Source organism: Octodon degus, unplaced genomic scaffold (assembly GCF_000260255.1).
Source record: "Octodon degus isolate 3935 unplaced genomic scaffold, OctDeg1.0 scaffold00064, whole genome shotgun sequence".
NCBI lineage: Eukaryota > Metazoa > Chordata > Mammalia > Rodentia > Octodontidae > Octodon > Octodon degus.
Window position 1 is genome coordinate 10,676,456 of NW_004524640.1, and position 8,797 is coordinate 10,685,252.

The following is an 8,797-nucleotide window of genomic DNA, read 5'->3' on the forward strand; positions in this document are numbered from 1 at the left end:
GACTGCCCCCAGGCTCGTGGGTTCAAAAGATCCTCCTCCCTCCTTCCCTTTAAGTAGCTGGGACTACAGGTAGGGAATGACAGGTGACGCGTATTAAGTTTTCTGTGTGCCAGCCACTATTCCAGCACATGCCATACATTTATGGAGCACAGGGCTGGGTAGCTAGCTCAGCGGTATAAGTGCCTTTCCGGCAAGCACAAGGTCCTGAGTTCAATCCCTGGTACCAAAACAACAACAAAACATTTATGGAACTCATCACTGCAATGACCCTGGAAGTCAGGGCCCATGTGAATGGAGGGGGGACTGACGTCCTTAGCCGTCAGACTAAGGGACGGGAGTGGCAGGGCTGGCATGGCTCCTACACTTCTCGCTTCAAAGACATGGTGCACACACCACAGGTGCCCTTGGCCACTACTGTGCACCCGATAATCCCGACCATGCCAGGAATGCCTGATCGTCCGTTTTCAGTGTTGGCTTTCTGCTGTGACCGTAGCCCTGGTGTGGCCAGCGCTGGGCCCTACGCACCCCTCTGGCTCCTGTTGCCTCCCTCCCTCTCTCTCTCTCTGATGCTCCCAAAGCCACTCATGTCACCCCATTCAGTCAGCTCCCTTGCATGCAGCTGCCAGCCTGGCATGGACTGCGCCGCTCACTGGTATTTTCTGATTTCCCAGGGGACAGATGGTTTCTCTCATCTCATAATTCTGGGCATTTGTACTGCTCAGACATTAGCAGTTTTTGTTGGTCTCTACATAGGACTGGCAGAATCTAAGCACAATCTCATTGTGCTTTCTGCTCAGGTTTCTTATATCAGAAAACACATTGAGCTGTCTGTCGGCGCTCACAAATGTGAAGGCGAGTCCTCGACTCCTGGCTTTGGCGTTGGCCTCTTCGCTGCCTGCTCCTCCACCTCCAAGGCATGAGAGAAGTGGTGGCTACGCTGATGAGAAAGAGTGCGAGGGCCTTATGCTCTGTTCACCTCTGAGAATTTCAAATGGGAGCAACGTAAGATGTAAAAGTGGCTGCTGAGGCAACTTCCATCTAAATATTTCAACTTGATTCAATTCACTCTCAGAGCTAAAATGCGCTGGCAGGCAGGGGGCAGGGAGAGAAGCCAACTGCAAAACGCTGTCCTCAAGGTGGCCAGGGGCTGTGGCAGCTGCCTACATGCTAGAGAATTCTGCTGGACAATCACAAGACTTCAGGGGGGCTCCCAAAGCCCGTTCTTCTAGGAGCAAAGCAGGGCACACCTCCCTCGCCCACCCCAGCAGTCACGGGGCAGCAGAGAACAGCACAGGACCAGGCCTGCAATTCTTGGGTCTGAATGTCAGTTCTGAAAAGGAGTTGAGTTCTGCCACTTCCTTGCTTTGTAGCCTGGGGCAGGTCATTGGCCAGGCCTCCCTACCCCAGAAGGTAGAGACATAAGCTACACCCCATTCTCCCTGGCCCCAGTGTCACTCACGAATACTTTGAAACGTTAATGCTCTTCCTGAGCACTGAGCATCACTGCCTGCTCCTATTTCTGCCAACATATTGATAAGGACTCGGTCAACATTACTCAACCTCATGCTTATTAAAGGACCATGATGTATTTATTAAAAGCTTTTCCTATCCACTACATATGCTTCCAATTACAGAAAGGTAGGGGAATTTTTTATGATGCTGTGTCATTATAGTACAGTACAGTCATTCGGCCATGATTAAAAATCCTGCTGAAAGGATCCTACCAAAAATAGCAGGGCTGGGAGCTTTAACCGTATCAGTCTCCCACGTGAATGAGTATGTGCCTGGAAAGAGCTTACAAGTGTACCCAGCCAGGGTGCTTGGACCTGCCAGCACCCTCTGCTCTGAGCTCGAGCCCACGACAGCTGGCCCTTGGTGGCTCCCAACCGGGGGCAGCCTTGATGTCTCCTGTCACCCTTTATTCTCCCCTCTGCAGGGCCCCTCTGTGTGCTTCAGGAGCACCCATGTGCATGGACCTGGCACTGGCTTACCTACTTGTCAAAGGCAGAGCGCCTGTCTTGCCATGCCTGTCTTTCTACCATGCCGACTTTAGTTACCACTTGCTATTTTGCTCTAGAAGCAGTTGAGGGAACCCTTTGGAGGGCTAGGGATGTGGAAGGGATGAGAAACCAACCCCAAGGATGTGCCTGCCCTGAGACTCAAAGCCTAGACCATTCCTAGTTCTTAGGTCATGGTTCCTGTCCTCAGAAGCCCACCGAGCATCTGAGAGGTGGCAGGATACAGTGGAGCACGTCGTGGGGGTCCAAGTGCAGGCTCCAGCCCCATCTGCAAACACAGCTCAGTTCTGTTTCAGACACACACCTGCCTCTCGGCCTCAGCTTCTCACTGGGAAACTGGACCCAGGCATAGGCTCTAACTGACAGTATCAGCTCTTGGCACTGGGAAGTCGCAAGGGGGACATCCCTATCCTCCTCATAGTCCAGCAAACTGACATCTCCTGAGTCCCACTGTGCAAACCATTGTGTTAATGAAGGAGGAGGAGTCACCAGGAACCTCGGCGCAGCCCCGCCTGGGCCAGGCAAGGGTGGCAGTGGTGATGTTGTGCTGACACATTCATCGAGGTCTCACTTCAACCCTGAAGGGAGGGATTGGCTCCCAGATCTCACACAAGGAACCTGAGCTCAGAGGGGTTCTGGACACCGGCTCAAGGGTACACAGCCAGCAATGGCACGGCCAGGACCTGAGCCCAGATCTGTTCTTCTAAGTTTACCTTCTGGGCTTTCTCTCTTGGAAGAAGACAGAAACCCGAATGGCTTCCGTCAGCAGCCACCCAGCAGCCACCCATCGAGGCCTTCTGGCTTACACCAGGAAGTGTGGCAGGGACACACACCGGTACACCTTGGTCATCGATGCATCTGACATTTCTACCTTGTGCCTTCTACCAAACAGCTGGAAAGGTGAGGGCAAAAGGAGCCCAAGGACTTCGGGACATTTATTAGATGTCAGTAGTGAAGGCAAGCGACGATGTGGAAGATGAGATTCTCAGAAGCTGGGTTCCCAGACCAGGTTAGGGGGGTAAGCCCACAGAGTGGCTGTCACAGTCTCACTAAATATGAGCATTAGGGACATGTCCTCTGCTACAAAAGAGGAAAGTGTAAAAGTAACAGGGAGAGAATCGCTGAATAAAGGCTAGCCATTCGCAAGAAAAGACAGTTACCACTCCCATGCAGACACACAAAGGCTGCTTTGTTCTGTTTCGCTTTTCGAACACAGTTCTTATTGACTAGAACAGTTTGTTATTTCACTGAGGTTCAGCAAAAAAGTGACATGTCACAGACCATAGGGAGAAGGGACAAAGGCAGGGATGGAAGCAAGGGGAGAAAGCTTGGAGAGTGAAGAGAATTCGTCCACTCATCTAGATTGCCAATTTCATTTGCTTTGTTCAACACCACATGATAAAGGCTGACTCACGTGGTACACCCACATGAACATAGCAAGTTTGGATGAAATGCCAAACCCTTTTGTCGAGACAGAAGCCTAACAGAAAGTTATAGCTATGGCAGCCGTCAGCTCTGCAGGAGCGGCTGTTTACCGAGATACCGGGTTACACAGCCTCCACCTGCTTCTTTCCCACTCAACAGAGCAGATCTGAATGGAAGGGACAAGGATGACACTAGCACAGACAGACTGGACTCAGCACTGATTTATATCTTAAAGACCTATTCTCGGTTGCTAACTGCCAGCAACATCTCACAACCAGTCAGGACCTCACTGTGAGTCATGCATGAATCTAGACAATTCCCTGGGATGGAGGGACTTCATCTCATCTCCTCTGCGTGGCCCAGGGCACAGAGTTGAGGGTCTGGCACACGGCAAAAGGCCCAAAATAAAACATCCAAACTGTAATTAAATTATATTTTATTTGTCCCTGGCAAGGAAGAGGACCTAGTAAAGCTATCCAACAATACTCAGTGAGCACTGATCCTGGGCCAGACACCAGGAGGGGCGTTTCACACACAGGGTCTTGTTTATCACCCCCAGTGACTGTCAGACAGGCCCTGTTACCCTTATTTTAATGATGTCCACACAGGCTGAGAAAAGAAAAGTGACTTTCCATTCTCCAGGTAAACAGCTCTGACAAAGCTGGGCAGGATTCAATCCCGCATATCTATGACTTCAGAGATGATGCCTTTCACCTGCTTTGTGCTAAGGAACAGGCCCTGTGTAAGGAGCTTACAGTTCAAATGGATCCCAACACAAGGACACAGGAGCTGTGCTAGCTAGCATCAAATGGGAAGTGTCAGACGGAGAGCACGAGGGAAGAGAATTCTGGAAGGGAATGGGGAAGAGGACATCAAGGGAAGCTTGGTGGCAGGAGCAGCATGGAATTAGGCCTTGAAAGATAAGTGGGAGTCCAGGCAGGCAGGCAGGCAGGCAGGCAGGCAGGCAGGCAGGCAGGCGAGGCAACATTCCAGATAGGAAGGTGCACAGTGTTCTCGAGGTAGAAAGCTCAACGCATCTTCTTGGAATGTCCAACAGTCCAATTTGGCTGGAGGATAGAATTTGGCCAAGGAAGGTCAAAGAAAGCTAGGTAAAAGGCTGGGTCTGGGTTGTAGAAATGCAAGAGGACTGGAAAACCCAGGCTTAAGTAGTTTTTTTTTTTTTGTTTTTGTTTTTTTTGTTTGTTTGTTTGGAATAGGAAGTCTGTGGAGCTTTCTTGGTGGTTGTTGGTGCAAGTGTATATTCTGGTGGACTGGGTTGATAGAAGAGACAAGGTACAGACAGCGATTGGGGAGCAAGGGTAAAGGCCCAGGTGACAGGCATTGAATACTTGAACCTAGGTGGTACCCCTAGGAAGGAAAGCATGTAGGCAGGGGAAACCAGGGAGAGCAGATGGGCAGAGAAGCAGGCCACTTTGACTTTAGAACTACTGAGTCTTAAGTTGCTGGTGAGGTGTGCAAATGGAGGTATTCAGTCAGAAGCAGAAAATCACTGTGTCTGCCAAGGACAGGAGGACAGCCATTAGGGCCCACGATCACATCACTCTATCAGTCACTTCTGGCCTCCTACCCTCACCCCAAAAAATACAGGCAAAAGATCAAAGCTGGAGATTCGGCTCTGAGGGTCAAGTAGAGAAATGACAGCTGACCAGAGGGAGATACTGTGGGGAAGAGAGAGACAAAGGAAGTAACGAACTATTGACTACAGACTTGTGAAGGCCTGCAAGTGGAAATTCAAATTAATTTGCCAGGTTCTTTGCGGTACACACAATTCCCATCACGGAGAGCACATCCATCCTCCGGAAAGCCAATGGTTGGGTCAAGGAATAACACCTTAGAGGGCCAGAATCAAAGAGGCCTTAGACATCACCCAAACCAACTTCTTTACAGGAGGGGTCACTGAGGCCCCAAAAGGGAAATAACCAGTCTGATGTCCCAGTACTCGCCAACTCTCTAAGCCAAGTGGTCGGGGCGGAGGCGAGGGCGACCGCCACTCAAGTCTCGGGAGGCGGGCTTACTATGCGAAGGTGGGGGTGCGAGGTACTGGGGGTGTCGGATCCGGGAAGATGTGGGAGGCACATAACTGGACAGGGCCTCGAGGAGCAGAGGAGGCCCTGCCGTCTCAAAGGCGAATCTATCACCTCGCAAGTCCCCAAGTAGGGTTAGTGGGGGGGAGGTCCTGGGACGGGAACAGCAGACTGGAGACTGAGGTGGGGCCTCGGCGGTGGGCGAGGCCTCACCCTCGCCGGGCTGCCTCCCGCCCTCCCTCCAGACCGGCCCTCCCCGCCTGGCTGCCCGCCGCGCCCCGGGGCCTCACCTGCTCCCGCGGGGGCCGGAGCCGGGGCTGAAGCCAGAGCACCCCCGCCAGGGTTGTCAAGAAGCAAACAAGAGTGTCTTAGCAACCAGCAAGGAAGTCCTGCCCCTCACCGGACGTTGACCAGAATTTTACTTATTATTGGTGACTAAAGGTGTCAATCAGTGTCCAAAGGACTTACGAGGTAGGCGTTTGCGCCGAAAGGGGCGTGGCTTAGAGGCTAGGGAGGCGGGCTTTCGCTTATAGTCGTCTTAAGCATGCCCGAAGAGCCAGGGGCAGACCGAAGTTCTTTGAGAGAAAAAACTTCAAAAAGTAGTATTGCCTTGGAGTTTTTTGTCGTTTGAAATAACAAATGCAATTTGTTGGTTTCGTGGCATCGAGCTTCTACTTTGTTGCGACCTCAAAACTGTAACCAGCGCTTATGTAAGGCTTTACAATTCAATTAATTTCTCACTTGATTCTCACCATACTTTTTAGATTAGAAGTATCTGCAGTCCCATCCGAGCTAAAGCGCAGGGAGGTTAACCAAATAAAGGAAAAATCAAGATAATGTCCCTGGAGAAGGAACCCGGTGCGCTCTTTCCACTACGCCACATTCAGCCACATCCCGCAAGGTCACCTAGTCGCTAGGAGACAGCTGTGCCACCACCTAACTTTAAAAATACTGTTGTCTAGAGGCTCCCTTTGATTCCTCTCGGGAGTACAATTACCTAAAAATATCAGCGCAGCTGGAGAGAAAGGGAAGGGATGAGCTAGCAGATTCCATTGGTTGGCTCGAGAGGTCAGTGGGATACTCCTTAGTGAAACCCATTGCTGCAGCTACAGGAAGCGCAGCTCTGCCAGGGTTCTGGTGATTGGTCCAAAGGCTTGTGAGTGACTCAGTGATTCCCCGTGTGAAGCAAGAATGAGGGAGAGCTACTGCCTGGCGTGTTTCTGGAAGCGTCACAGGGTCAGATTTGGCGTAAGGAAAGATCACTCGCTTAAGGATCTGGAATAGGCGGGAGGCAGGCTCAGTGAGTTTTCATTTAGAGATTTGGCAGCGTGAAGGATGTGAGGCCCCTCCCGTTCTCAGCTTGCTTCCCTGGCACGTTCTGAGGGCCGCCAGATTTCCCTAATCCTCTTCACCAGTTTTCTCCAAGAGATGAAGTTGGCCTTTGAGGGGGATGACGCTGTCACTCCCGCCTCTGCCCAGGCTTCTGCCAGCAGGGGTCCACATTTGCTGCCTTCTCTTGTTCGCGTCGTGTTTGGTTTAGCAGCCTACTGCAATCTGGCGTCCACTCCCACAAAGCCACCAAAATTCTCTCTTTCGTGGTTACTAGTGACCTCTTGAGGAGCGAAATTCGATAGAACCTTTTTCCTTTCCTTTTTCTTTTTGACGGAACCGGGGATTGAACTCTGCCCTTGCGCTTGCCAGGGAAGCGCTTATTCTACTGAGCCATCACTCTGGCCCCCGATAGAACCTTTTCGTCTTTTTTTTTTTTTTTTTTTTTTTTTTTTTTTTTTTTTTTTTTTTTTTTTTTTTTTTTTTCTACAAGCATGTTAGGCAAACACTGCACTACTGAGCCCACCCTAGCCCCATCACTGCAGTCTTTATCTTAAGGGATCCATGCTCTCTGGTGGCTGAGCCTGCTGACCATACCCGTCTTACCAGATGCAGCACCTGGACAGCGTTTTGCAATGCAGGTTCCAGGCTCCCCCTGCATCAGAATGATGAGCGACAGGAACGTGATTTTTCACAATCCCCCTGTGGACACTCAATCCTAATATCGGGGCTCCTTGTGCTTCTGCATTTCCACTCTTCATTTTGGCCCCCTTCTTAGTCTCCTTTCTTTGCTCTCTGTGTCTAACTTGACCTTCTTTTCTACTTACTATGACTGAATTTCTTGCTTTGTTAAGTCACCTCCTCCTCAGTAGCAGTGTTTTCCTCGACCACATTCCTGAGGGTGCTTACTAGAGTCCTGGGAGGAGTGTTTGCTCCGGAAAAGCCCCCGGTGTTCCGGAATATTCCCAGGGAATAATGCCCCCTGTGCCTTCTTGAGACAGTCCTTGGGGATCTCATCCACTCCCGGGGTTTCCATCGTCAGTGTCTTCTGTGTTTTTCTCCTCAGATGCAAAAATCCAAAGGCTCCTGGTCATCACAGCAGGATGTCCTGCCAGGCCTTCAAACGCAGTGTGTTCCAAGCTGAATCATTTTCTCCCTCCAGCCTGTTCTCCTGGCATCCCACATCTCACACACTGTCATCACTGGCCACTCCCCAGGAACCAGGGAGTAACACTACCATCACTCACCTCCAGGCTAGGGATAGCCTGTGGGTTCTGACTCCTAACCAGCTCTCCATACAGCTCCTCCTGGCTGCTGCGCCTACGCACAACAGCAGTATCCTCCTCTGTCACTCCAACAACTCCCCAGTGGCCCCCCTGCAGGCCTGCCATTTTCTAATCCACCTCTAGACCATAATCAGTGGGGTCTTTCTAAAGCCCAGATCCCCCCCCCCTCCCGCATTCATTTCCTTCCATCCACCATAGTTGCCTGTCACCTGCCAGGTGACTTTCACATGCCATCATGTGGCATTCAAAGTTCTTTGTGTGGCTGTGGGCTTCTTGATGTTCCAGCCCCTCTACACCAACCTTCCTGGCTCCCTGCTTCCCGAGGCTGTTTCTCACCTCCCTGCCTCTTCTTACCAGTTCTTCCTGCTCAAATTCTTGCCACCGTTTCTTTCCTGCTCTCAGTTATCTGAATCCATAAACTTTTGGCCTACACATGTACACACTGGGTCCTTCCGTGCAGTGCTGAAAGAGGGCTTTGTGTCCCCACCCCGCCCTGAACAGGTTGCTATCACTGCCCATCTCCTCTGTTTCCTGTGGTTTCATTCTGTCTCATCCTGTGAATACCTTCACGGCAAGGACCTTGTGCTACTTGTCCCTCCATCCCATATCTCCTCCAGGACCCAACAGAGAGCCGATGTTCGATGCTCGGAGGACCCTTTATGCTTGGTCCAGATGTCCCAGTGGTGGGGAGTGT

At 51.2% G+C, this 8,797-nt stretch overlaps 1 protein-coding gene across 1 annotated transcript in view; it reads right to left on the reverse strand.

Annotated features, from left to right (window-relative positions):
* Positions 1–5,869, reverse strand: part of Dnal4 (dynein axonemal light chain 4) — a 10,791-nt gene extending 4,922 nt beyond the window's left edge. The window contains exon 1 of the mRNA XM_004634625.2: positions 5,779–5,869. The gene's annotated coding sequence lies outside the window, so the exon portion shown is untranslated. The remainder of the gene's footprint in view (positions 1–5,778) is intronic.
* Between the last annotated feature and the right edge of the window lie 2,928 nt (positions 5,870–8,797).